Raw genomic sequence first — 27,666 nt, forward strand, 5'->3', positions numbered from 1 at the left:
TTTTTTTGACTGGTCTTTAGCATTCTTGCTACTTTTGCCAGAACTTACTAAAAAATTCCTTCAGGGAAGTTTAGGAGATGACAGAAGGAAGGAGAGGTTCATTTGTAATAGGAGGAAGAACAGTAATTATGAAAAGCACAGAGGAAGCTAGAGAAAGAAAATCAAGGAAAAGAGACTGGGAACAGTCCAATCCGAGGGATTCATGTTGTGGTTGGTAGATTTGGGTTGGGAGTCTCTTTTACAGGAGTGCCTTGTGCCAGCCACTGTCCCTGAACCCAGTTAGTAGGGACAAGGGAACAGGATTCAGGGACCATGAAGAATCTGTCTTACAACCAGGGTGCAGGAGCATGGTAGTCAGCCTAGCAAAGCTAACGTTAAGAATTATGGAAGCTTTTGATGCACTTTTCTTCTAGGAAGCATTTTACTAGGCCAGACAGAGTTTACCAATGCAGGGGACAGGAGAGCTGCATTGCTGTTTGGAGCAGGACAGTTCTTCCTTGTGTCCCATTGTGTGGGACACTGTTTTCAGCTAGGCAGTGAGAGCATTTGAAAGTCTATAGATGCCGTCCGTGATTGTTACGAAGAAAATACCAACCATGGACCCTTGAATACAACAGAGCAGTTGTAGGTACAATTCCTAGAGAATTAAATGGACATGGGTTCCAACATCAATGGAATTTATCAAGTTATCTGTAAAGCAGAATCTCAGGTGGCTGTTTCCACTCAGACCAGAGAAATCAAAGGTAGAGCTATGAATGTCTTTGGTACCATGGGAGAGATGTAGGAATTACACATAAGAAACTAGGAAGCAAAAAAAAAAGAAAAGAAACTTAAGGAGCAGAGAATGTGTTCTTATGATGGCAGCATTCAGAGCGCAGGAAGGGGAAGTTTGTAGGTAGATTATAGACTGTAATGAGGATGGAACTTGAGACCCACCAGAAAACTTTGTTCCCATGAGTGTGGCCATTTGGGATGCTGAGAAGGCAGAGTCTGGGAGAACTTTCTCACATTATGCTCATGCTTTATTCCACATCTGTTTCACTTTCCTATCTACTTATACATTCATTCCTTCTGTCCTACCCCTACCATTTTACCGTGTATTCACAGTAATCTTTCCTATCATCATCAAGAGAGCTTTGGCAGTGCTGCCTTCTCTAAGGCATCTTTCTCACCCACTGGAAAAAATAGCGTTCCTGTAATGTAAAAAATAACTGCACAAACAAATGGGGTTTGTGCAGTTCGCATGCATCATCTCATTTCATGGTCCCAGCAAATCCATGAAGTAGTTATAAGAGAACTTTCTGGAAATCTCCAAATGGGGTTTAAGATCCCTGGGTCTGACTATGTAAAGGTGTTTCCATCCCATAGGCACAGAGGGTATTAGTGAATTGTGAGCACTATTTTTAAACCATATTGACAAGTGTTGCTGCAAGACGATTTTACAAAATCTTCTTTCGCTAGGGGAAAATGAGTAACACATGCTTTATTTAGGCTCCTTTTAGTAAGCAAACATGTCTGGGAGTCAGGTTTGAATCAATGAGTGTCAATAGCAAGTCAGGGAATGTTGGTACCTTTCTAGGCAGGTGTAATGAAATAACATTCCTTGCCAAGGAGGAGCAGGAGTTGAGATTGTTGTAGTATTGAATCCACTGAACAACATACACTGCTCAGGAGAGACATGAAAGGCTGAGCAATTGATTTCTCAGAGTGGATCTGAGCTGGCCAATTTGTAGCAAACTTGGTTATTCAAAATATATTTTCCAGCTAAAGACAGATGGACCCTTTGATATGAGATGTTTTGCTGTGCTCAGAGAGCTCATAGCCAAGGCACAGCCAGGCACTGTGAGCAGAGTCAGTTCATTTACTAGAAATCACCCTGATGAAGTTATGGAATCCAGAGCATATGGATTACAGGGAAAGATGGGGGCAGTAAGGGAGCATAGAGATCCTAGGCCTTCTGTTAGGGGTGTTAGAAGATAACTAGTGGGATGTGGGAGTAGGAGATGGAGTTGAACATTTGATGCCCTTCATGTGGGGATTATTGGAGAAAGAAATTCTCCCTGACCAAATGATTAAGCCATAGATTCATAGAGCTTGAGTGATAGGTGGAGCTTAAGCAAATAAGCCTCTCATTATGCAGTTGAGAAGCTGAGTCCCCAAGAGATTTGTCCAAGGCCACGCAGCTAGGAACGAATAGAATGGGATTCCAATCCATGTCTTCAGACTCTAACTTTACATCCTGTTATATAGAGTTAATTTATTTTTTTAAGGTTCCTGATTCAGTCTGATATGGCCAAATGAGTCTCTTGCTTCTTTTTATGAAGACAGAGACTATAGATCTGCTATTATTTCCTTATTAGCAGCAATGTCAGAAGCTCATAAGAAGTTTACACCCCAGATAATAAACTCCCACTCATGGTCTGAGAGAAAGATTGAAAAAAATTACACAAAAAATATCAAAATCCCAAACTCATTAATGGATCCAATTCTTACTAACATTCCTTTTCCCTCCTACTTCTTTTTATTTTTATGACGGTTTTGGGCTTCCAGGAGTGAATGATGATTTATCTTGAACAAAATAGAATTTGTTCTTGAATCCTGCTGGTGTAAATGCTAAGCTAAATAAATGGAAATAGATAGAAGTCTCAGGAATAAATCAGACTCCTTGCTTAAAAAGCAAGCATGTAATTCAGCCCTTTCTTTTTGGTAGGTAAGAAAAAGCCATAGGACTAGAAGTCCATCTCCTTGTCCATATGTAGGCCCTCACTCAAGTTTTTGTTCATTTATCCATTTGTAGCAATACAGGGTTTTCTTCCTCCCTTGCTTCCTTCTTTCCTTGTCTCCATTATCACTCATTCTTGGGAGGGGTCTTTGGAAAGTCAGAAAAAAAATAGAGACTTTGTCAGCACAAAAATATATTGAAGTCATGCTATGAAAGGTTGTGAATATTAGCAAGGAAGGATATTTTAGAAGTGGTGTTCCTCTGAGACTCTGAAGGACTTAAAATAATCAGAACTCACAGGACACGGAGAGGCTGACTCACACTCCCCACCCCAGGGGTAGAGCCAGGACTCATGAAGGAAAAACAGGGATGGAAGAAATAAGGGAAACATGGGCAAAGAGATAAAACGGGAGACCAGAGAAAAAAGGACCTCACAAAGTCCACCAAAGACAGGCTCTGCAAGGACTGAGGAGTGACTTGGTTGAAAAAATAAAGGGCCCCATGTGTATTTGTGATCATCTAATCAATGGAAAACATTCATTTTGGTGACAGACTATATACCTAAAGTAAAATATAATTTGCTGTCCAAACTGATACTCTTTAGCAAGTAAAAGGGGCCATTACTGATTATGCGGATACAACAGGTATAATCTGGGATTATCAGGCAAATCAGGACATATGGTTACAGACTTTACCTCTACCCCTTCCAGACTTCATGGGCATAGAGCTAAGAAGTTAGACTTTCACTCATTCAAAGCACAGTTATTAAGCCCTGATGTGTCCGGCATCACGCTTGGCACTGAGGGTACAAAGTTGAGCTCTTCTGCTTCTGCAACAGATGAGTAGTTCTTTCTGTGGCTGAGACTTTCATGACTAAAGATCAAGGCAAAACCTTCACAGTCCAGTTAACCAGTCATGATACTTCTCAGCGGGGCTTGTGTATGTGGCTCCCACCTGGTCTCCGGCGTGTTGACGGCTGCACACCCTGAAGCGTGGAGTGAGTGGTGTGGTTTTGCTCTGCCTCTGCCCTGCATATGCTGCTTTTAATCAGATGAGCGCTTAATCCTGTAGCGAGTCTTATTACGCCCTTTGCCCTTTCCCATTCCATCTGTTACATGTCTCATTGTCTATCCTCCAAATGGAATAAGCTATATTTTTTCTCAGACTTATTTTCTTTCCATGTTTGATGTCTTTCAGAAATAGGCCTGGAGCCAAGAATTACAATCAAGCTGAAGTGGGTCTGACTGAGGATTTTCAGTACCTTGAGTTACCTTCCCTAATGCTCCACTTCTGTAATCAGCAAAGCCTCCAATTTTGATGGCTTTTAATGTAGGGTACTGGGGAGCTCTGCAGTTGGTTTCACAGATCTTCCTCTTAGGACTGCCATTACTGTCTCCCCAGGGTGTAAAAGCCTCTTGGGGCACACAGTTATGGTGGCGTCCAGTTGATCAGTAGGTCTGTGTCCCAGCCATGCTGCAGAGCCCAGATATATGCTGATGGATGGATCATAATCTTGTCTCAGTGGGCCTTTCTAATCCTTTTGATCTCTTTGGCTATTTGCTATCTTACTGACCAAATCATTCATACACATCAAAACCAGCTCAACTTGGAAATAGACCTCAGGGCCTCTGTCCTGGGATTAGTAAAAGAATATAGACAAATCTTCCTCAAGGAGCATATTTCTGTTTATTGTAGTTTCTCTCCTTCGCAGGTATGATAAGGTTTTACTCTGGAAGAATGAAAAATATTTAAAAGTTGTTGATGGTATGGCAAGTTCCAAATTTGGTTCTCTTTCAGCAAGCACAGCCCCATACACCTGGGCTCTGTCTCTCTTTTGTATTATTTATTTTTGTGTCTGTGTGTTTCCTCCAATTTTAAGGTCATTTGAGGGGAGGCTTCTTGTCTCTCATCTTTCAAGCCCTTCTTCACCCTACCCTACTCCATCCTAGTGCTAAATCCTTTGTTTTCCATATGGAAGGCAATTGATAAATGTTTCCAAACTCAATAAATATTTCTGGCTTGTAAGTCAGTAATTTCCTTATTTGATACTTCTTTAGACTGAAAGACTTACTGATAGGTTCTTAGATGGAATGCAGGGGTTAATGTCCTTTGAGTAATAAGGCCAGACCAGACATGTGGAAAATATGAAAGTCACTCCACGTGCAGTCCTATGGGGGAGATTTTGCTATGCCAGATGCAGAATCTTCAGAGTTCTAGGGATGCAAATAAAACATGAGGTTGATGCCGCATCCTATCTTTTTCGACTCTCTTGTTTACTGCTGTTGCTGTCTGACAAACACTCAAACTTACTTTGCAATAGATGGAAGGAAAGGTGTTTTAGACCTAGGAACACAGGTAAACTAAGGCCCAGGACCTGCCTTAAAAGTAGCATCCAGAATCCTTGGTTGGTTCCCAGACCAAATTAGGCTAGTACACGCCCCACCTTGAACTAGACAGGAATCAATCCAGCCTAAAAAACCAAAAGGAATAAGACATAGGGCAAATGGCCACTTGGTTCTCTACATTCTGTTCCTAATTATTGAGTGTTTCAACCCAGGTATAGCATGCTCCCTATCCTATTTGACACTTTCTTGTTGCTTCTCTCTATTAATAGTCATTCGGCTTCTGGTCAGCCAAGGATAATTATGCTTCATTACCACCCCTGGGTAAAACTCTGGTTGCCAGAAATTCTCTTTGTGTTGTATTTGAGAACAATCCAAGTTTCTGCCTCATCGAGGGGGGTGGAGGGGTGGGTCAGGATCGGCCATTATGAACAAATGATGAAAGTTTAAGGCACTAGGAATCTTCACATGAGTTTCCAAGTAGAGAAGTATGGAAAATGTATTATAGTAACTTTCTGTGTTTTGAAAGTAGACCCCCTCTTGTTCAGGGCTGGGTGGTGAGAAACCTGAGATAGTATCTCCCATTTATGTAGTGATAGCCATGAATTTGGAAGGCAGAGAGGTGCCATCCAGGACCAACCACACATGGACATGCAGTACATGCCCTGCACAAAGCCTGCCTCCAGTCAGTCAGGAGGAGGGTGTGACTTTTTGGTCATTTGTCTGCCCACAGAGGGGATGCCTTTTTGAAATTCTAGTAATACTAAGCCTTCTAGTCATCTACCCATCAAGAAGAAGGAAAACTATCACTAAGATTGTGTCTCCATCATAAAATCACATTCTAGCTCGGCAGAGACATAGGATATCGTCTTTTGCTTTTAGATAGTGTTCTTTGCCTAGCTCCATCATTTTGCTGTGTGTGTGCTCAGGGGCAACCCACAAGGCTATCTATTAAATTTCTTCAGGATGGCTCTTCTCTCTACTCCTTTCCTGAGCTCCAGTATTTTAAACTTAAAACTCCAGTCCTGACTGATGCAACACCACACATAGCTACTAAATGCTGGACTTCAGGCTCCTGGGAATCCCTGGTGATCGATGCCAGTTAGATTGCCATAAGCCACAGCAGAAAAAGCCAACAGGAACTTCGAGCTTTCTAATCTAGGCATAAACAGCCGGGTAGTGCTTCTTTGAAGTTCAGAAATTGGGAGATGGTATGTGGGCCCTGGATTGGGAGAGAAGGGGGTGAAATATTCTGGTAAAAGTAAATATAGGCACAAGCCAGTTGTGTCACGAACAGATAGTTTCTTAGCGTGCCTTGAACTTAAGTTCGAGGAAAGGAACTATATTTCAGGAACTTGAACTTTTTTTTTTTTTCGGTACGCGGGCCTCTCACTGTTGTGGCCTCTCCCATTGCGGAGCACAGGCTCCGGACGCGCAGGCTCAGTGGCCATGGCTCACGGGCCTGGCCGCTCCGCGGCATGTGGGATCGTCCCGGACCGGGTCACGAATCCGTGTCTCCTGCATCGGCAGGCAGTCGCTCAACCACTGCGCCACCAGGGAAGCCCAGGAGCTTGAACTTTAAAACTCAGGGTTAAGAGAAGCAATGAGATTGCAAGTTCCATAGGCATGGGTTATGCCTTACTTATTAAGTGTCTTTGCAGCTGCTAAGGTAGTATTTTACCCTTGGTGGGCACTCAATAAATGTTTATTTAATTGGATTGAGCTTTCTGCAGATAAGGAGGAAATTGGTTGACAGTCCTGATTTGGGTATTTTTCAGTCCGTTTTCTCTGTACAATTCTGTGATTCTAGGAAGGCCAGCAGGCAAGAGAACAGCAGGTATGAAGGTCTGGAAGAGATTCTGTGGGGCTGGAACATGAAATGTGAAGGAATTCTGGTGAGAGATGCGGCTGGAGAGGTATGTGGAGGCCAAGTTATGCAGGATATCTTCAGTTGGTTAAGACATTTGGACTTCATCCTAAAAGCAGAATGGAGCTACAGGAGGATTTTTAGTGAAAAGCACGACATGCTTAGATATACATATTAGAAAGATCACTGGGTTCAGCATAAGGAATGGATTGGAAGAGCTCAAGTAGGGTCAGGAGACCGGTTGGGAGACTTATCTCAACTTTGGGAAATAATGATTTTTACCTGAACTAGGCTGGTGGTTGTGAGAGTGGAGAAAAGTGGATGGATTCAAGAGAGGATGGTGACAGTGTTTGACGCTGATTGGATGTGAGGGGCCTTGGGTGGGGAGGAGCAAGGAGTGAAGGCTGAGTCCTAGGTCTCTTATATGGGCAATGATAGAAGATGGTGCCGTCAACAAGAGAAGGGAGAAGGAAAAATGGCTGTGAGGAGGCGGCGGAGAGAGAAGATGATGAGTTCAGTTTTCTACAGATTGAGCTTGGGGTGCTTGTGGGAGTTTGGTAGTTTCATGAATGGGTCTGAAGTTCTGAAGAGAGATATCAGTTGAAGTACAGGTTTGGGAATATATGCTGTGCCCATGGGAATAGATGAGTTTGTTCAGGGAAATACCAACATTTAGGGCTTGGCAGAAGGAGAGGGATACATAAAGCAACCTAACCATGAGTGGTCAGAGAGGTAGGCGGCAAACACAGAGAGGTGTGCATAGGGGAAAAGAGAATTTAAAGAAAGAGGAAATGTCCAGCTTCCTTACCTTTAAGTCATCCAATCTCTAGGTTCCCAAATATTTCAAACTACTTTTGGCCAATAGGCCCTAGATTAGAAAAAATGCATATCCAACCACTCCTATATGAATGATATAGCCTAAGGTCATTGGTCTATTTTATTTAAATATATCTAGGTTCTGCTCCGTCTGAGGATTTTACCTAATGCTAAAGAGAAAGAGAAGAAGTCCTCATCATACAGTGTACAACCACACTAAAGGTAGCCAGCAGGGAAATTGACCTATAAGTACTCTGAGCACATTAAGGTAAGGACATTTTTAAAAACGGTATGTCTTTTGATTATGGTCTAATGTGATGATTGGCGGAACTGGAACTGAAGAGTGGCAGGAAATATTAATGGAAGATAACACACAGGCTTTTGGCCTTAGAAAGAGCAATGGGCTATATCTGTTCCCAGAGGGAAAGTTTGATGAGTAATGATCCTGATATACGTTTTAAACATTGTGATGATGGCATAATGGGTACTGCTTTTACTCTTTGGACAGCAGACTCTCCTTTGCTGTAGTCGGGTCTATTACTTCAAGTCTGTTTAGAGGGCCACCTGAGGGTACACTGGAAGCATCACGACACCTATATACCTGTTCTAGACAGTGGGTGCTGTAAAACGCATGGTATAAGAGGCTGTAAGTGGGTGCTGTCACATCAGGGCTTGCTTTCCGTACAGAGGGAAGAGCGCCAATCCAAAGGTCTCGCAGGCGCGCTTTCCCCAAACTTCCCACCCCCCAGGTTGCTGATTAAGAGCTGACGATTCACATTTAGATGCCCTTGCACCTCCACTCCCTTCCTAACCATCCAAAATTTGAGTCAAGCTTGAACCCTGCTAAGAAAACAGATTTGCCCTTTTTAGTCTTAGCAGCACTGAAGTCTAAAGAGAGACTATGTGGGAAGGCAGATCCTTAGTTCCCTCTTCTCCAGGCTGTTGGAGGAATTTCAGACCTCTGCTTGCCAAAGCACTTTTATGGAGCTCAGATTTTTAAATTTTTTTTTTTTGTGGGGTGAGGGAATGCCTTCAGTGACTCACTCCCCTCCCCTCTCTGAGCCTCAGTTTTTTCCTCCTAACAGAGGGGTCTGGATTAGGGGATCCTAGAGGGCCCCAAGGCCTAGCCTGTGTCCCCGCCAGCTGGCCCCACCAGCAGAGAGCTTGTTCTCAGAGAGGCCCTTTCCTGGTGAGCTAAACTGGCCTGAAAGGACTGCTCTATATTTGGACAAGGCAAGTCACAATATGTCAGTTTGCAGAAAGGGAGCTTGTTTGGAGTGGGAACTCCATGGGAAGAGGCTTCTAAGTTGAAAATGCACACACCCTGTGGGATGGGGGGAAGACAGAGAACCCCAGTTGCTCTAAGGGGCCTAGAAATCAGAATGGTTAGTTTGCCTGGCCCCGCCAGTGCTTTGCTTGATTCCCTGGCCTCTTCATTTTGTGTTCACGTGCGAAGAGGCCCCTGGCTGAGAGAAGGGTGTCGGAGGTAGATGAACCTAGCTCTGTCCCTTAGTCGTTGTATGATCGTGAGTTGTTGGACTTTCTGCACCTTATTTTCTTTATCTGTTAAATGAGGATGCTTTATAGACCTGGATGAGGAATAAATGAGAAAACATACATAAAACAGCCGTACAGAGTCTGGCATGGGGGGCAGTTACCTCCTTCCGTTCCCAGTCCTCTTCTTCTTTTACCATTGCTCACATTATTCCCCCCACCTGGACCATTCTCTCCACCTCTCCAAATGTGACTCAGTTTCAGTGCTCAGCAAGATCTTTCTGCCTGTCCGAGTGCTCGAGTTCTCCTGCTGCCCCAATCACGTATTACCTGACTTCACATTCTGGTAACTGCCTTCTTTCTTGATACTGTTTTGCTGATTTTTCCCATCTAAACTGCTGCTCCCTGAGGGAAGAAATTTGTCAAATAACAGTTATCTTTCTATAATATCTGGTAAGATGTTGGGGACATAAGCAATATTTGAATGAATGAATACAGAAAGAACTAAGTTACAGGGAGAATGCGGTAGGGGGCAGTATGTACTGTGGTTAAGGTCTGGATGCTGGAATTAGCCTGCCTAGGTTTGAATCCTGGTGTTGCTAGTTATGAGCTTTGCAACTTTAAGAGTTGTTGCATCTGTCTGTCAGTTTTCTCCCTGCATAAAGGTAGTGGCAAATATAGTATTTCTCTCCTAGGGTTGTTGTAAAGATTAAGGTTAGACTTGGAGAGTGTTTAGATCAGCGCCTGGCACGTGGTACTATATAAGAACCACCATTATTATTTTAAAAAACATGAGTTTAGGATTAGACAGGCCTGAGTTCAAAGACTGCTGTACTGCTTACTAATTATGTGACCTTGGACAGAAGTTATTCAGTTTCTCTGTGCTCCAATTTCCTTATCTGTAAAATAGGGATGATACGCCTGCCTAATAAGTTGTAGTGAAGACAAAATTAAGAGCCTAGAACACAGTATACGCCTGAGAACTGGTGGCTACTAGAAGCCTGCTTCAGTCTTCTAGAAGCAAGAGTTTGAGGTGACTGCATGAAGAGTCATTGCGGTGGCCTGGGCCCCATTTAGGAAACTGAAAACCTGGGGCTTGCCTTGACTGGGAAGGATTGAGAGAAGAGTCGAAACAGGGGTTGTGGGTACATTGTAGGAAGGAATAGGGAAGCTACTTTGTGCTGGTTGCTAAGCTGTATCACCAAAATCCTGACCAAATTAGGTCATTAGAGATACATTTGGAAGGAGCTAGAGACTTTTGCCTGAGTGAAATTCCGATACAAGTCCATGCATGTCACCTTTCTGCATATCTTTGATTATGTAAGGTGTTTCTCGTGTTTTGTCCTTACGTAGCCAGCTGTGTTACTGTCATGGTGATGCCACAGGCGTGGGTGAGTGGAGACGCGCCATCCTCTGCTGGCCAAGCGGATCTGTGATTCTTGTTGTCCGGGAAGGTAAAATTTGCCAGTTCAGAGCTTGTGTAACTGAGGGGTACCATTTAGCCTCTTCTGACCCCAAGTTGGGACTCTGAGAGTCCTAATTTCTACAGTTTAGTCTATTGATTCTCAGTCCCCAGATCTTATTTGGTGTGCTGAGTGATGGTTTAGGGCCTTAGGAAGCCTATCTCCCCTTAACTTCTGCCAGCAGTAAGAGGCTGACTGTTCTGCACTGTTCAGGGCAGAGGGATCTGAGTGGTTTCAGTCAGGAACCCCACTAGGTCCACTGGCCTTGAAGGGAGGTGTGGGAAAGGAAAAAAAGCAAAGAAGAGGCGGGCAGGGAGGCCTTGGCATTGCTGGCTTCTTCCCCAGATGGCGATGCTGTGTTCACACCATAGGACTAAGGGTTTGAACCTCTCTTCCAGCACCATCTGGATATAAGTTTAGACTTTTCACGATGCAGGCTTCTCACATCCCTTTCTTCTCTGTCCCTCTGTTGCTTCTTTGTTTGAATTTAATGCTGAATTCTGCAATGCAATAAATCCTTTGGTAAGGAGATGTAACACATTTATACCTCAGAATTACAGATTTGCTACATATTTGCTATATTATCTCACCATCTCATCAACATCTTGTGGCTTCGTTGTTAGCAGTGCCAACAACTGGTTTCAAATATCAAGATAAAAGTACCCACTTCCTTTTTTTTCATTACCTCAAAGCTCTTTATGATTACAGTCTTGTTTTTACTCTATTCCGGTGGGAGGACTCTCGATTAACTTCATTGTGCAGAATAAAATTCAGATATGGGGAAGTTCAAAGAAGGCAGTTAATTACATTCAGGTGGTGGGCCTGGATACCCCAGCTCAGTGGTACTCAACCTGGCCGTCCACCTGAGGATTTTAAAAAGGTACTCTGCTCTGGACCAACCCCAAGCCGATTAAGAATGATAGTCCATTGAGGCGGGAAGGATGGTTTAATCTTTTCAGGTGAATCTAATGGGTAAGCGTGGTTGAGATCTCTGCTGAATTTACTAAGGAAGCAAGACTTTCACAGTTTGGATTAGGAGATCACAGGAATGACTTGTAGCTGAAAATGTTAAGTTAAAGCTTGCTTATGCTATTACTTTTCAAACTAGTTAGCATTTTGCATATGAAGGTTTTTGGTTAACTGTAGATTCAAGGCTCTGTCTTTGGGTTTTTCATTTTAAAGAGTAAAACTTCAGGGTAGGACTGGAGGTACTCACGCATTGTTCATCAGTACCTTAAATCATGAATATGTTGGTGTTACCCACCTGTGTTCTCTCTTTGCTTTATGATCGTGTTAGATAACCTAAGTGATTTCCAATGAGGTTAAGCAGAGTCCCTTCAGGGGGCTCTCCAGTCACTTTTTCAGAGTATATGCGTTTTCAAACTATACCCCGCGTCTCATCCCCCAGCTTCCTCATTCTGATCTGTTCCCTGCGGTAGACAGCCTTGGTAACTAATGGGAGTATATCTTTTGGGTATGTGAGGGCAGAAGTTAGGTTAAGGGCTACTTTCTTAGAAGTTTCCCCAGCACTCTATTAAGTATGGTATATTTATCCTCGTCTTTAGAGCTTTATGTGGAAACGTCAAGCTAGTTATTGCAAAAGACCTGGTACTGGAAATTCCTTGCATTTAATGTGAAAGTTTGATGCAGCTGTAGTTGGGATGGTGTGTTTTTTAGGGATGGAGTTCAGAGCAAAAGGAAAATGTTCTGTGTAAGACTTGCCCTAAAAAGGCACCTCTGACTGGCTGAGTCCCTCTTGAACCACTTTGGGATCCTTCAAGTTTCTAGCTTGGCTGGGTTGCTTTTGGAGCCAAGGAGAGTTCTAATCATTAGCATTAGTGAATTGTTGCTCATTAGCATTTGTGTGGAGTACCCAAATCACTGCAACAAAAGTGTGAAACCCAGCTGGTGGTGGGGGGAGGGTGAGCGGGATTGTTTCTTCTTGGATTAATACCAGAGTTATTTCCCTTGGTGCAGATCCATTCTTCCCTGTGTGGGAATGTTTAACATTCATACTGTTAGGTGAGAGTCTCATTCAGAGAACTTTAAAAAAATACCCATTTTTCTCAAGTTATCTTAAAAAACCCACAAACCCAACGGAAGTATACTTTCTCTGTACGATGACTTGTTCAGAAATTTGAAAAGACCTTCTGCTGCGTGAGAGAGCTTTTCCTGCAATGCAGGTCCACCAGTTATTCAAGCAAAGAGTTAACCGAGGTCAGGGAGGCTTCTCTGGCAGCCTGCAAGCTTTGTGCAATAGCCAAGCTGGGGGCTGAGAGAGACTGATATTCATTTGTTTGTGTATGAAGCTTTCATTCCCAAAGTCTTAGACATCACATACCAGGAAAGATGACTGTGAAAAGCACGGACAAGCTCAAGTGTTTCCTGGCTGTTCTGGTTGCCTTTGATACATCTAATTCTGCCTGACAGTGTTTGCCGCTTGGTTGTCCAAACAGAATTGTCTTCTTCAGTGGTGAGTGAGAATTAATTATTCACATCCAGTCGTCATCATAAATACTCTTATGTGAACCTGTGTCCCTAAATGAGTCTTACAGTAAAATCTTTAGTTTGGAAATCTTCAGTCCTCCCATTTTATTGTACCATGTGTAAGCTTCACCCTGGAATTGCATAGTTTGATGAGGTGTAATGGTCTTTGGTTCTGAGAAACTGTGCAGTGTGGTTGTGCAGAGAGGCCCAGCTAGGAATGTCTCCCAGGAGTTTGAGAGCTCTGTCACTTCCTTTTCCTCCATGGCTCCAAGTTCCTTGGGCCTGGATATAGCAACAGCACCCTCTAGTGTGTGATAGGGTGAGGATGGGCTCCTGCTTAACAAGGTGAGGTGCTTTGGCTTCACTGAGTGAGGTGTGGGAAACAAGGGGCTTGGCATTTATTGAACAGTACAGCTGAGCCTAAATATGCAAAAGCAGCATGTCTTCTAGGTTTTGACAGCTGAGAAAGGAAGATAGAGACAGCAGGAAGATAGGGTTTTAGATTATTTTACAAAGATGTGAAAGCTAAGGAGAGCCAAAGGAGGGAATCCGGAGGTCATTGGGGAAAGGAACTGTTCCTATGAACAGTTTGCTGTTCTTCCAAAGAATTCAAAGCTTGGCCATATGCACGGGGAGGAGGATGGATAGGGCCTGGCCACAGAGACCTTCCATTGCTGACTGAGGCTGGGCCTGCAGAGGGGCCAGAGCTTTTTTTAGAAAACTGAAATTCCAAACACTCCAAGCAGTGGTTTAAAGGCTACTAAAATGTAAATGACTGATAGGTATTACCTGACAACAGAGTTTTGATGAAAGGAACTAGACTTAAGTATAACAGGGAGCAAAAAGTGGGTAGAGATGGATTGAGTATAGAGAGAATGGAAGAGGGATGCTTCCATCCTTCATTTTGTTCATCTAGCAAATATTTACTGATGAACTGCTATTCAGTGACAGCTTCTGTTGTAGGTACTGGGTGTGAATTCACACTAGGTGTAAATAAAAGAGAGTCCCTGCCCTCATGGAGCTTATGTTCTTTACAGTTGCCAAGGGGTTCCAGGGCTCAGTCCTCCATGCTTACATTTTTATAGTGTGGTCTGTTTACAGGCAGAATGTCATTTGAGGACATGGAAAGTACCCACTGCTCAAAACTGTGTCTGCTCCAACTGGTCTCTCCTGCAATTTCCAAACCCAAACCCCTTGTTCAACAAAGACATGTTTTCTGAGAGAAGTAACCACGAAGTCAGACACTTTGTCCCCACGCTTGTCGTCTGGTGAAAATGAACAATCTGACGAGACCTGGAGGGACGGGGGTAACTCTGGCACCAGAAAATTGTGGCCTGGGGGAGTGTATTTTTCAGAGCCAAGGTTTCCTCATCAGTGGAAGCAGCTGTATTAATTCCTCTGTCAGATCCTTTCTGGATCTAACATTCTATTTTACATGGCAGGTAGCATCCTGGAAAGCACAGAGTGTGGTACATCCCTGGGAACACTGGGTAATTGTTTGGGGGTGGGGGCAGGACCGGATTAGACACTGTAAAAAAAAAAAAAAAAAGAGGAGAGCATGGAGAAGGAGCATGATTTGACAACCAAATTAAGGCTATTTAAAAATGTTTCTAGGACATATATTCCTGGGTCCAATTTCTGACTAGAAGTTGCCTGCAAGGGAGGGTGGTAGTGTAGGTATGGTTGTTGCAGATTTTTTGGAAGCTCAATTACTGGTACTTTTGAGGATGCTAATGAGTTTTGAAAATTATCTAGAAAACTCATGGCCGTAGATCTGACCCCTGAGCTGCAGCTGCTGCTATAAAGAGCTTTATGGTGAAGATGTTCTTGTGGTGTGGTGTGCTTTCCTTTTAACTGCAGATGGAGTACCACAAGCTGATATTCTTTGAATCCTAGAGAGCAAGTGACCTACTTACTTACTATTGTGTCTGAAATATTCAGTTAGAGTATATTTTAGGAAAAACTTTTTCAGTTTGGAACATGGTTTTGCTTTTGTGAAAACACACACCCGTAGAGACACAAGATTAGTTTTCTTGGCTGTTCTGACCCACTGTGTCAGGAATAACTTTGGATACTGTATGACTTCTCTCATTGGAAAGAGGCAATGTAAAATCCATGGGCTTCTTTAGTAAAGACTATTCATAACTATACCTTTATAGGCTCATGTGATGAAGATTAATGAAAGCTTTCGGTTTAGAATGAAAAAATGCACGAGTTATTTGCTAGGCTCTCTAACATCTCGAAGATGTTGATCCTGGTCTTTGCAGTTTATTGGTCAGGCTTTCTTTACCTTGTGGCTTTTCCCTTTGCAAAGAGTTTCAGCCTCTCTGTGAAGTACAGTGTAAATAGGTTTCAAGGTGGAGTGTGGGTGGGACTTCTTTTGCAAACTTTCTTCTTTCAAGACTTTTAAAGAAATCATACCCGGGACCAATTGAGAGGCAGAAACCTTGGGTGGCTTTGGAGTTTTCTATGTGTGTGTTCTGCCATCTGCTGGAAAAGGATCACCAAGCTTGGAAAGCTGACTGGCAGTGTGGAAGAGGGTGTGCACTCCTGGTGCCTCCATCCCTCTCTCAGGGCTGGGCAGAGTACACAGCAAAGCTTGTAAAATGCCATGATGTACTTGGTTTTCTGTTGGATCACCTTAACTCACAACCAGAGTTATCTCACAGGGATTTCCCTACCAGTCTGCTGAGCTCAGGTCCAAGTTGCTTTGGGAGCCTGGATCACAGTATCCTCTGGCCTCATTCTTCTGGGTATACAGTATGTTGATTGGGATTGCCTTGAAGTACTTTTCATTGGTTTAAAGTGGAAATAAAACAAAACATTCAATCCAAGTCGGGGGTGGGGGCAAGGTGGCTGCCTTCGTAGTGATGTTAGTATAAGAGGGCTAACTGATCTATTCAGGAAAGATCAGCCCTTTTTCTCTGAGATCATAATCTCCCTCCTTTTTGGTGTTAAAATGCCCTTTTACAAAATGATAGTAATAGATGAGAGCGATCATGTTAAGCATATATTTGCACGGCAAAAGTAAAAGTTAGCAACTGTGAGTCAGTTTCCTAATTCTTTTAAAAAACATTTTCGTGTCTGTGAAATCCCAAAGTCTGGGTTTGCTACTCCCTGTGGTCTCACCTTTTCCTTCATGTGACAACTCGAGTAGAAAAGTAGGGTCAACAATCCTCAGTTGTAGCTTCCATATTTTCCTTGGCAAATCCTCCGTGGATTTTTCTGTGCTATGACCCACATAGAAACACAAAAATAATAGTCTGGTAGAATGAGGATAATGTCTCCTTACTAACTGGGTCACTGCTTTATAGATGGATTTTGGTCTGTAGTAAATGCTTGGCCTGGTTTCGCACCCCTCTGCATCATTTTCTTCCTCTGGAGTTCTTGATGGAATGTGACCTTCCTGTCTGGATGTGTCTGTGGGACTCCCATGGGGAAGACTTAAGATTTTTGGCAGCCGGATCCTCAAGGCAACTGGGACAGGATGTGAAAGGCCAGCATCCTTGTTTCTTCTTAAAATTTCTCAGAGGCTTATAATCCTTTCGAAAGATTTTAAAATGGTAATATGACATTTTGATATCTAAGATTAGTTAAAGGTTCTAGTAACTGAAGTAATGAAACTGACTTTCTTCTTTATTAAGGGTTATACTTACAGAAACATATGATTTTTTTCCCCAAATGTTTTAAGGCCTAATTCAAATAAAATTATAAAGATTAAAGATAAAAATACAACTGGAGTTACTCTGATTGAGGTAGGTTTGGTATTTGGCTCTGTGGAACCTGAATTGAAAATTGCTATTGTATAAAAACTGAATTGAAATTTATTTCTGAGAAGCTATTTAGCTAAGAGGGCAGATATTTGAGATCTGAGTAGGTGGAGGCTGGGAAAATAAGTTTGTACTGAAGCCAGAGCACATGGTGTCTTCATTGGAAATATCAATAGATGTTCCCAGAGAATAAACGTTTTTGTATATTTATCTAGAGATAACAAGTGCTTCTGAACGAGCAAGGACATTCAAGATTGCAGGGTATGAGTTTCGTATGGGCACACACAGAGGCTTGTGACCTAAAGGCCATGTGAAGAAGGTGGAAAAATCCTCCCCAGTTAAATTTTCATGGGCCAGATTGTTAGAAACATGTCCAAGAAGTGATTTCATAAAACTTTTGAAACTTGGCTTAAAACCCTGGCAGATCTGTATCATCTGGTAAATATTTAGGACTTTGTGTATATTATTTTCAAGGAACGGCAATAAACTATACAAAAAAACTTTCTTCAGCAAAAACAAAACACTGCAGGAATGTTAGCGTTTGAATCAGAATTTTGTTTTTTTTTTCCCAAGGGTAGCTGTGGGGTGGGGGAGAGGGAAAGAGGTCTTATTTCTGATAGAATTAGGTCAGTTTAAATTCTCTTTCATTGAAGGTGACTATCAAAGTTTACTATGATTTTCTTGTGAACTTAGCAACACTGGGCATATCATAGCTTCATTTTTTATCACCTGGTAGTTTTTTGCTTTTATTTTAAAAAATTTTCTTGCCTGAAAGAGCTTATGAGATTTCACCATTACCTGCACCTTAAAATCTCAGTATGTAACTCAAGAGCAATTGAAAATGTGAATTTTCCTATCTAGTAGGAGAATTAAAAAGCAGGAAAGTAGAGTTCAGGAATAATACTCCCAAAAGGGAACAATCAAACATCAAGGCCATGTTCTAGTTTCCTCAGGTCATAGCCTTCTGTCAATGATACCATCTTATATTTCTTTTCCAATGGGATTCACATCTGTTTGTCTTTCACATATCTCCTAAGGCAAATGGCTATAATAATCATGCCCCTATTATATAATTTGGGAAACAGAGTCATAGATGAGGAATTACTTTCCTGTCTCTCTTTTCCTCAATACATTGTTCTATTGTAGTGAGGAAAACACAGATGTCAACCAGTTATATATGCCAAGCACTTTACATGTATTATCTCATTATTTCCTATGAGGTAGGTGTATTTCTATTTTTTTTCTTTCAGATGAGGAAATAGTGGCTTATAGAGATTGAAAAACTTACTAGAATTTATATAGCTAGTACGTGGCAGAATGGGGAACAGAAACCATTACACCATACTGCCTCTCCAGTAATATGCTACAGAGAAAGCAGCTTCCATAGCCCAATTGAACCCAGCTGTCTATTCCCAGGCTCCCAGCCTGGTACCTTTCTTCATGTCCAGCATTCAGTGAACCAAGGAGTTGATTTAGACCTCCCAGGAAAGGGGTCTGGAGAGGCAACAATGTCCTGCTCTCTAGCTTAGAGTTAGCTGTCACTGATAAGACCTCTCTAAGATGCTTTAAAACAGCATGATAAAAACGTAGTAAATGAATATATGTTCTATGCAAAGGCTCATGAAACAGCAGCTCAGCAATTGCCCAAGGCCTAAGCAGGCAAGCAGGAGGCCTCACACTGGACACGCCTCCCCAGTGTGTAGGCAGACATCTTCTCACAGGCTGTATTCCCATCCTGGCCTCTTCCCTTTTCTATTGACTTGGGCAGAGTCCCAACTTTTCCTTACAAAAGATCAAAACTAAGACTTCTTGGCTGTCCAGATCAGATCGTCACTAAGGTTTGGCCGTCTCTCAGAAAAGACAGGCTGGGTTGGCCTGAACTTTCCTCACTTGGCATTTCAGGGAGTTCATACTCCACTGAAGGACCTTAAAACCAACAACTGTCTCCTTCATACCGTAGTAATGGCTTTGACTCAAAAACTGAATGTAGCTGATGCCAAATAAATGGCAACTCAGACGATGCTATCCAGACTCGGCAGCTTTTAACCCATTTATCTTTAGAAACCTAACCCTTCTCTTTCAGACCCAGGCCTGTACAAATGAAATTCTATTTGGGTATAAAGTTTATTCTAAAACTAGCTTTTTGGACTGCTACTGATTTTGAATACTAATGGCCATCTTTGTTACTTTTTTGATTATGAATTTTCTAGAAGGAATAATTTTGTAGAACACAAGTACTCTGGACCCTGTTTGTGCAGAATTCACTTTAAGGGAATGCCTGACTGTACACTATGTTAGAAGGAGAAAAGACATCTAAGCACTACATTTGTTCCTTTTTTCTTAGTTCTGTGAGCCTGTGAGACTTAGCTCTTCAGTTTCTCCCATGCCTCAAAAATTCAAATCTCAGGGACTTCCCTGGTGGTCCAGTGGTTAAGAATCCACCTTCCAATGCAGGGGACACGGGTTTGATCCCTGGTCGGGAAACTAAGATCCCACATGCCATGGGGCAACTAAGCCATTGTGCTGTAACTACTGAGCCTGCATGCTCTGGAGCCCGTGTGCCACAACTAGAGAGCCCCTGTGCCACAACTACTGAGCCCACGTGCTCTGGAGCCAGCGTGCCACAAGAAGAGAGCCCACGTGCTGCAACGACTGAGCCCATGCGCTCTGGAGCCCACGTGCCACAACTAGAGAGAGGCCCGTGCGTCACAACCAGAGGAGCCCGTGGGCTACAACAAAAGATCCCACATGCCGCAACAAAGATCCTGCGTGCCGCAACTAAGACCCGATGCAGCCAAAATAAATAAAATAAGTTAAAAACAAAAAAGAAAGCAAGCACTAAAGTTTCTTTAAAAAAAAAAAATTCAAATATCTAAGCTACCCACCACAACAAAATATCACAAGTGCTTTGGGAATTTCAGAGGAGGAAGGGTGTGGTCAGAATGCTGCCTTCTTTTTCCTAGCACAGTCAGACAGCATCTGCTCACTTTCTAATTCACTACAGAAAAACTGACCTTTCATTTTAGCCTCTGCATATTAAGAACATGATTCCTAACATTCCATTCATTACAACAGAGGCCCATTATTGTAAATATCTGGTCTCAGATGTTCATTATAATGCTGTGTTTCCTCTTCTGCTTTCAGAGAGGGAGGTAGTGTCACTTACATCTGGCATATGGGAAAGGGTTAAATAAACAGGGACTCATCAACCAGTTCAGCCCTGGCCCCAAGCAGCAGGTGGTTCTTTTGCTCTTCTCACTAAACTGGGACTTATACAGGAAACAGCCGTTGAGGAAGGCAGGTTAAGTAACTTAACAGTTTTGTAAGGAACATGCATGTAAACCAGAGGATAATCCTTTCATGCCCCAAACATCTTATAAAATAGTGGTGGAACCAGATGTACAGGGGATCCCAAACATGCAGTTTCTGCACTGCAAACATTGTCCACTCATGAGCTGTAGAAGTGTAGCTGGTGATGCCTTGCTTATGTCTTAAACTGAAGAGAATGAGGGGCTCTGCATTTAACAGGTTACATATGCTATCAAAGAAAGCTGTACCCCTTGGCAAAGTGCATCTTCTTTGGGGATCAGGACCTCTAACCCTACAGAGCCGAGAGTGATAAGGATGGGAAACACAATGACCCCCCGTGGGTCCTTGAGAATGATGGTAAGGTGGGGCCACTCCCGCTTCCATGTCTTGGTTCGCAGACTTATGAATTCTTCCTACTGGGACACAGCACCGTATAGATTCAATACTTACACTACATCCTTGGAAGATGGCACTCCATCCTTGCAGAGAATTGCTTCCAAGCTGGTATTTCAGCTATACCTTCAACAAGGCATTCCAATGCTCTGTCATGCCAGTGACTTCTGTCTGGTGCGGTGTGTCATATGACCAGTATATTCCATGGTCATGGGCCCGCTGCACATGTCCTTCACTGTGCAATGGGTTCCTGGTCATACACTGTGTTTTGTGGCCTTCCACGTCTGTGGGATAGGCACACTGTGATTCCTGATAGCGGTGCTGCTTGAGACTCGGCAGATAGTAAAGGCAACCCCATACTCAGAACAGGTGTCTACTCCTGTGAGAATGAGTCATTGGCCCTTGAAGGAGTATAGTCAGCTTGCTGCCAAGTGGCTAGTTGTTCTCCTCAAGGAATAGTGCTATATAGGATGCTCAGCTTTCATCTCTGAGGTTGAAAATTCAGAGATGGCAGTAGCCAGATTGGCCTTGATAAGTGGGGATCATGTTGTTGGGCCCAGGTATACTCTGCCATTGTGGGCCTGTGCCCATCTTGTTAGTTCAGCATGGTTGATGGCAAAGGCTGACTCATGTCAGCTGGCCGAGTCATTTTGCCTATTTAATTGCTCAGTGCCTATTCCATGGTGGCACTTACGGCATTAACATGATACAGAAATCTTCACACTTCATTCTCACAATTACATGTCCATTTACATGTATATTTTTGTCTCTGATCTTCTGGTATCTTTTCCTTTCAGGTCCCTGACCAGTCAGCTGTCCCTCTAGCCTTGCCAGTCACTGCAATAATTTTGTTCTCCTGGCTTCTGTGCTGCCACCAGGGCTCAATTGCTTTGGGGCCCCATCAACCCCATCACTGTCAATAAGCCAAGCTTTGTGACTGCCTCTCTTACCATAGGCTCTGGCTTGCAGAGTAGAGCCACTACTGAAGTTCTTAGTGAAGCTGGCTCTCCTCTCCCTAGCAAATTCCTGATGGCCTTGGTCCATGAAGCATCCTCTTGGCTCTCCTAAGAAATACCATCCTCTGGTGAGTCTGTGGTATCACATAATGCATCCATTCCAGTATGCCAGCTTCCCCCAGCCTCTTTATCCCTTCTTCTACTGCTTGCTGTGGCCACGCAAGCATTTCCACTTTCTTTACAATAGGCTATAGTTTTCTCCAGGCTTCTAGGAGCCTCCTAACTGCAAGTTTGCTCCTTTGCTGGTGTCCTTGCCAGGATGTTAAATCCCATGTCCCAAGAGAATGCCCCAAGGCAATTTATTCTTGCTTACACAGTCTTATATTCCTCCTCCTTTGATTAAGCACCCTTAAAATCCAGCCACAGAGGTCCTTCCCCGGACTGTCGGGACATGCTAATTCTGGCAGGTCTTTGCTCTCTTATCAGCCTTAGCACGTCACCACAGATTATGCCAGAATTTATCTCTAGTTATCAGTTTGGCAGGCAGGGGACAAGTGGGACTACTCCTGAAGGTGGCATGTACTTCTTGTGGCAGAGAGGCCTCTGTAGTGTCTTCCTTCATGGGGGATGTGCTAGCTTCTAACACTGAGTGATAGGCTCTGCAGGCTCTGAGGGTTTAGGAGAGCATGTAGAGCCATAAGCCTCTGGGGCTTTAACCCAGGTTCCCCTATATGGGTCTCAGGTTTTTCTAATTAGGATTTTTGCGTAATAGACCTGCCTTGGCTAAGCATTTAAATGTTTCTGGAGCTTTGGACTATTCAGCCATGTGTTTGCTCCTCAGTTGTGTCTATTCTCTCATTATGGGAGAGAAGGGTCTCTTTGTAAACTACCAAAAAGGTTTTCTGATTGTTATACTCAATTGTACTTATACTTTGTTAGAAGGTGCTCTCAAGTTGTTCATTATCCCTCTGCAGGACAATACAATTTAGTGATAACCAACTGACTCTACTGTCCTTTTATACATTGTTCCCCCCTTACCTTTCAAATGCCTGCATCTTCTCGGCAAGGGCATTCCCCTCCAATGGGATGTGTTCCCACATCACTACCAGTAACATCTTCAGCAGCTGGCCCACCACCTTGTGCCAGGGACTATCTGTGCCCCACAAACCACCTGGGGTATGCTCTTCTTTAGATGAGGGGTGGTTGATCCAGTCTAAAACTCTCATCTTACTGCCTGCTTTCTCAGCCCACTCCTGCTACCGATTGTGTCAGTTCATGTTCTCTGGATGTAGATGCCAAAATGGAATTAGAAGTGCAAGGGATTTATAGAGGGAGACACCTGTGAAGGATAAAGGGGAGTAAGAGCCAGAGTAGAAGGGAGAGCCTTTGGATGGCACTGTAAATCTGAAACCAGTGACAGAAGGGAGGGAAGAAAGGAGGAAAGGCTAGGAAGAGCCTGAGACTCAGCACAGCTCTGAGATAGTCTTAGGGGGCAGGTAAGGAACCAGAGTAAAGATTGCCCTTAGAGGCATCCTGCCCGGGCTGGAGTGGGCCTGCCCTAGTGCCCTGCTGTGCACAGTCACTGGCTGAGAGCAGTTCAGGCAGTCTGTGGCCTTGGCTTGAATGCTGCCTCAAAGCCTGGAGGTGCATCTGCTGGAGACTGGCAGCTAACCACATGCCGCACAGCAGGGAGATCTGAACAGTGCACCTCATGGCTGCCATCTCCACTTCTCTGTCTGTAGTCTTCCCTATCTTCATGGCAACATATCCTGTTCTTAGGCCAAAATCATGGACTTATGCTTTATTCTTTTCTCTTTTACGTTCTCCACAATCTGTCGGGATAACCTGTGGCCAGACCTTCATATCTTAACTAGAATCTGACCACCTCTCATTACCTTCACTGCTCTCATTGATATGAAGAGACACAGGGAGAAGACAGCTGTCCACAAGCCAAGGGACACCTGAAGCTACCACAAGCTAAGAGCGAGGCCTGGAACAGATCCCTGCCTAGGCCCTTCAGAGGGAGCATGGCCCTGCCAACACCTTGATCCCAGACTTCTGGCCTCCAGAACTATGAGACAATGAATTTCTGTTGGTTAAACCACCCAGTTAGTGGTACTATGTTTGTGGCAGCCCTAACAAACGAATACAAATACCATCTCTCATTTGGATTACTGCAAGAGCCTTCCTGTTGATCTGTTTGCTTCAGTCTCTTTTAACAGAGTAGTAAGAAGGATCTCACTTAATGTAAATCAGATTATGTCACTCCTCAGTTCAGAAATCATCTGGAGGATTTCTGTTTTAGAGTAAAAGCCAAAGTCTTTACACAGGCCCACATTACATGTGCTTCCCCTTGCCCACTCTGCTCTAGGTACCTACCTTTAGTTTTCAAGCAGGCCAGGCTCTCCCACATAATGGCCTTTGCTAAAGCTGTTTCCTCAGACTGCCCTTCCTGCAAAGGACAAGGCTCATTCTCTCACTTCTTCCAAGTCTTTGTTCAGCTGTCACCTTCTTTACCTTGACCACGTTGCTTAAAATCACAATCACTCCCTCTGTACACCTGATCCCCTTTAACCTGCTCTGTTTTGTTCTTTTTCCATAGCACTTATCAACTAACATAGGATATTGATTATTTCAATTATTTATTACCTGTCTCCCTCCACTAGAATGTAGGCTATGAGGGAGAGGAATTTTTGTTTGTATCCCAAGCAAAATAACAGTGCCTGGTTCCTGGAAGATGCTTAATGTTTGCTGGATAAAGAAATGGGCTTTCCAGGATAGGAAACAGAATAAAATATTATACCGGATAGCCTGGTAGCACAACAAATCCCTCCACAATTTAATACCTGGCTTGCATCTTGTACCGAGAACTGATCTACCTTCATCCACCTAAGACGTATCAAAAGCATCCTGTGTCAGGCGCAAGATCAAAAAGGAGTAATGTTTGGTCTGTGCCTTCAAGGACTCAAGAGTCTAGTGGCTGGAGGCAAGCAAATGTGTGCCCTAGATTATCTTTTTGTCATCTCTCTTCTCTTTTTTCTTTTTTTAAATATATAGTAGAAGTAAGGCAAGGGGTACTAGTGAGTGATGACAGCCTGGTAGATTTATTTTGCTTCATATAGTCCAAGCAGGCTTTCTTTGAGGGGAACTTGAACCTTATTTCAGGTATCACAGTAGCATTAAAATCTTCCCTCTCCCACCCTGTGTCTAATAAAACAGTATAGGTTTCACATAAAAAAGATGTCATTATCTGGACTATAATGATTAACCTATTTTAAAATACAGAGACATTTCTATTAATGAAAAATTATGATCATTATGCAAGTTTCTGACTAATCCTAATTGCTTCCAGGCCAATTTCATGAAAACTTGTAAATAAAAAGTGCCGCTGGTACCGTTATGCAAAAAGAAGCCTTTAAACATGATTTATTTAAGTCTGGTGAATGCAGTGAAAGATAAAAATAAATTAATAATCTGTTCATAATCTTAGGTAAAAAAATAGGTACTTATAGTCCTATTCAAAACTTTTTTTTTTTTTAAAGAAGATGTTGGGGGTAGGAGTTTATTAATTAATTTATTTTTGCTGTGTTGGGTCTTCGTTTCTGTGTGAGGGCTTTCTCTAGTTGTCGCAAGCGGGGGCCACTCTTCATTGCGGTGTGCGGGCCTCTCACTGTCGTGGCCTCTCTTGTTGCGGAGCACAGGCTCCAGACGCCCAAGCTCAGTAGCTGTGGCTCACGGGCCTACTTGCTCCGCGGCATGTGGGATCCTCCCAGACCAGGGCTCGAACCCGTGTCCCCTGAATTAGCAGGCAGATTCTCAACCACTGCGCCACCAGGGAAGCCCCTATTCAAAACTTTAATTCTCTGAAATGTCTTTTCATGATCTGTCAAAATATAAAATATTTAAAAACTATTTCATTTATTATTATTATTTATTTACTTTTTTATTGAGGTATAGTTGATTTATAGTATTATATTAGTTTCATGTATATAACCTAGTGATTCAAAATTTTAAAGAATTTTTAAGAAGCAAAATTTTGAGAAGCTTTACATTTTAATTGAATTATTTTTCTTGAAAGAATATTTTTAGTAGTTCTCGATGTCTTGTCTTTGATGTGACTTAGAAGTCTTGAGTGATTACTCAAGGAAAAAGCAGTGTTTTTGTGTGTGTATATTTTTCTGTTCGTCATTTCCTCCTTTATTCAGTGTTTCTTGAGTGACTACTAATATAAAGAATTGTCTACTTTGTATTAATTGCAGTGACTTTAAAGGAAATAGTTTTTGTATCTCTTTTGGCTTAAAATTCTTAGTCTGCAAGAGGGAAAAAGCCTTGTACATAATTGAATGAGGAAAAGAGTAAACAATGTCAAGAGTTCAAGGTTTAAGAAAAACACCTATATTTCCACCTCTAAATGACAATTACTGTTTGATTTAAAATATCAATTTCTCTATTTGTATTCATTCCTATTTTTTTCCCAAAAGAAGAATTGCTACTTTCTTCCTTAATGTGAAAATTTTCATTGATGTTCTTTCCCTCTCTTCAAGATAATTTCTGAAAATATTTTCTTCATGTATATTTCCTTCTCTTATTTTGTGACATTTCCATGTTTTCTATTTTCTAATTAGCCTTTTTATGTGCAAACTATATTTGTTCACTTTTAAATTGTTTATTACCTATATAGTTATTTTCATTTTTCAACTGCTATACCTTTTTTTTTAACCTGAGAAAATAGTTTGGGTATACTGATTTGGGATGCAATACATTACAATTTTTTCATTTAAATGAATGGAAAAAGTTTTTAAACTTAATGGCTTTTCAGTTTGCAGTCTGTTTTTTAGGAATGAACAGAAGTTCCTAACAGGTATCAGTGTATCAATTTGTGGATCAACCTAAAGCATGTCTGTGGAGTAGATTTGGCCAGCAGGATGCTAGTTAGTGACATTCAATGAAGAATGGCTGCAAAAGTACTGTAAATATGTTAGCGTGCTGAACAAGCTATGGGGGTTATTATTCTAGGCCTTTCAGGGTGCAGGGTGGAGGGTGGTGCTTTTTTCTTTTTAACATCTTTATTGGAGTATAATTGCTGTACAATGTGGTGTTAAAATCCTCAACAAAATACTAGCAAACAGAATCCAACAGCACATTAAAAGGATCATACACCATGATCAAGTGGGGTTTATCCCAGGAATGCAAGGATTCTTCAATATACACAAATCAATCAATGTGATACACCATATTAACAAATTGAAGGATAAAAACCATATGATAATTTTAATAGATGCAGAAAAAGCTTGTGACAAAATTCAACACCCATTTATGATAAAAACTCTCCAGAAAGTGGGCCTCACATAATAAAGGCCATATATGGCGAACCCACAGCCAACATCATCCTCAATGGTGAAAAACTGAAATCATTTCCACTAAGATCAGGTACAAGAGAAGGTTGTCCACTATCACCACTATTATTCAACATAGTTTTGGAAGTTTTAGCCACAGCAATCAGAGAAGAAAAAGAAATAAAAGGAATCCAAATTGGAAAAGAAGAAGTAAAGCTGTCACTGTGTGCAGATAATATGACAGTATACATAGAAAATCCTAAAGACACTACCAGAAAGCTACTAGTGCTAATCAATGAATTTGGTAAAGTATCAGGATACAAAATTAATGCACAGAAATCTCTTGCATTCCTATACAATAATGACAAAAAATCTGAAAGAGAAATTAGGGAAACACTGCCATTTACCATCGCAACAAAAAGAATAAAATACCTAGGAATAAACCTACCTAAGGAGATAAAAGACCTGTATGCAGAAAAGTATAAGACATTGATGAAAGAGATTAAAGAAAATACAAACAGATGGAGAGATATACCATGTTCTTGGATTGGAAGAATCAACATTGTGAAAATGACTCTACTACCCAAAGCAATCTACAGGTGCAATCCCTTTCAAACTACCAATGGCATTTTTCACAGATCTAACTAGCTTTTAAAAAGCTCTAGAAACTCACCTCAAAATCCCTTGAGTAAATCAAGTTATTCTCAGATT

General features: G+C 42.3%; 1 protein-coding gene across 1 annotated transcript in view; it reads left to right on the top strand.

Annotated features, from left to right (window-relative positions):
• Positions 1–27,666, top strand: part of AKAP6 (A-kinase anchoring protein 6) — a 607,123-nt gene that overhangs the window by 32,628 nt on the left and 546,829 nt on the right. The window lies entirely within an intron of this gene.

This window comes from Delphinapterus leucas, chromosome 2, assembly GCF_059928025.1.
Source record: "Delphinapterus leucas isolate spDelLeu-1000000601 "Yukka" chromosome 2, BTC_Dleu_Yukka2, whole genome shotgun sequence".
Lineage (NCBI taxonomy): Eukaryota > Metazoa > Chordata > Mammalia > Artiodactyla > Monodontidae > Delphinapterus > Delphinapterus leucas.